General features: G+C 44.5%; 1 long non-coding RNA gene across 1 annotated transcript; it reads left to right on the top strand.

The window, feature by feature from the left end:
* The first annotated feature begins 328 nt into the window (after nucleotides 1-328).
* On the top strand, nucleotides 329-1,154 carry LOC134485723 (uncharacterized). Its single transcript, XR_010063985.1, has 2 exons — nucleotides 329-427; nucleotides 987-1,154. It is a non-coding gene; the product is annotated as an uncharacterized LOC134485723 (long non-coding RNA).
* The last annotated feature ends 918 nt before the right edge of the window (nucleotides 1,155-2,072 follow it).

Here is a 2,072-nt window from a genome sequence, read left to right as displayed (position 1 = left end):
CCTGTATCCTGGGGTTTGCTCTGTTTGAGTTCCTGCCTTGGCTTTCCCCTGGGATGGACTATGTGGAACTGTGTGAGCTGAAAAAAAAAACTCTTTCTCAGAGTGTTTTATCACAGCAATAGAAAATCTAACAAGCGGCTTTGATTTGGCAATGGCCTTCCTCCTGTGTCTTTCACAGAAGAACAGGAAAGTATGGCAGGGAGGAGAGAAGGACAGGAGGGTGAACTTGTCCTTCTGTGAGAACTCATTTTGTTGATAACAGATAACAAATTCAATTTCTTGGGAAAGCCGTTAACTCTTTCTGAAGAATGGAACATTCCGGAACTCATAGAGTTCTCACATTTCTCACATAGAGCCCACCCTTCTGACATCGATGCACTGATGATGAGTTTTCCAGCACGTGAAGTCTATGTGATACATTCAAACGGTAGTGCTAGCCAATGCCCGGTGTTTTCTGTTAGGCTGATTTTAATCAAGAAGACTAGCAGGAGCCTCCACAGACATCTCATCTTTTCTTTGGCTTCAAGACAGGCCTGGGAGGCAGGAAGGGAGCAGGGAAGATGGCCCTTTATTTCTGTGAACTACCGGTGGCTTTCTAATCAATCTGTTGCCTCTTCCATTCAGCAAAGGGTACCGTCCTGATACTCGAGTCTAAGTTTTGTTTTAATGCTCTTAAAAATAACAATCCAGAGCTTGGGGACTTGTTCTAAGTAAAGGTAACTTCCATGTGAGAGAGAAGCAGGGTAGGCTTTGTGGGTGCAGGATCAGGTTTCCCAGCAGGAAAAAATACGTCCTGGAGATATTTGCCAGGCATTTTCTTTGATGTTGAGCTAGCGTCTTGTTTTGCTGAGGTAGTGTTCCGGGCCATTCGTGCGACTGTTGCTAAGGTAGTTGCTCGCTTTCTGTTCACACCCTTCATCTGAATTAATAGGATATCTTTCCAAATTTGTCCTTCCTGGTTTCCGCTTTGCCTGCCACTGTACCAGATGCTTGATGCCGGACGCTGTTCCGGAAGACGCCTCAGTGTCACGTGCTACAAACATCCCACTCCGTGCATTTCTCTGCCTGTAGGAGCGCTTGACAGCAAAGCCAAAACGGGAAACAGTTGGTTCTTCATGATGTTTTTCCAATAAAGAATTGGAGTTGAATCATCATTGCCTCAACTTCTTTGCCCCTCAGATGGTACAGGCCCACGCCAAGACCTACACTGGTATTATCTAACGGAATGTTCTTTAATACCGGAAATGTTCTATCAGCTTTCCTGGATAGGGCAATCATGCAATAGCCTGTAGCTACATGTAGCTAAGGAACACTCGAGATGTGGCCATTGTAGGTGAGAAACTGACTTTTCAATTTATTTCAATTTCACTAGTCATTTATGTCTGCACAGTATACAGCTGCTCAGAGGGTCCCCAGAAGGACTGAGCACCAATTGTCCATTGTGGTCACATGGTGCTATTCACCTTGCCACCTTAACTCCCCCGTCTCATTTCCTAACTTATCCATAGCTCTCATGATCATCTTCCAAATAAACTGTAGGCTTAGACTCACCTTTGCCCAGAGATTGCTTTGGGCAGATCTCAGCCCTAAAAGTGTGATTACCTCTTCCAGATCTCTGACTCTCTTCTGGTGTCCCTGATCCTCTGTCTTTTCCCTGTCACTGCACACACCAATCTGTTAAAGGGAGCTTTCCCTGTGCATAGCAGAGGCATAAATATAGTGCTCTGAGGAGCAAAACCGAGCCACAAGCATCCTCACATCCTCAAGGGTAGCCCTATGAAATTCTGAGTACCCTAGAGAGGAAATACAGCAACATTCTCTCTGTCCTTCCTCTTTGTGCTATATAATCCCTGGAATCCAGAGAAATCAAATTATCTGCACCTTTGAGTTGTGCTGAAGAACAGTTTTGTCTTCTAAAGGGAAATTAAAGGACACACTGCAATAAAAATTGCATATATATTTATTTCCCAAATACTACAACTATTTACTTGTTCAGCAAATGTACTGGCTGGTTTTGTGTGTCACCTTGACACAAGCTGGAGTTATCTCGGAGAAAGGAGCCTCCCTTGAGG

Source organism: Rattus norvegicus, chromosome 2 (assembly GCF_036323735.1).
Source record: "Rattus norvegicus strain BN/NHsdMcwi chromosome 2, GRCr8, whole genome shotgun sequence".
Lineage (NCBI taxonomy): Eukaryota > Metazoa > Chordata > Mammalia > Rodentia > Muridae > Rattus > Rattus norvegicus.
The sequence above is the reverse complement of the archived record's forward strand: the minus strand, read 5'-3'. Positions and strand labels throughout refer to the sequence as shown.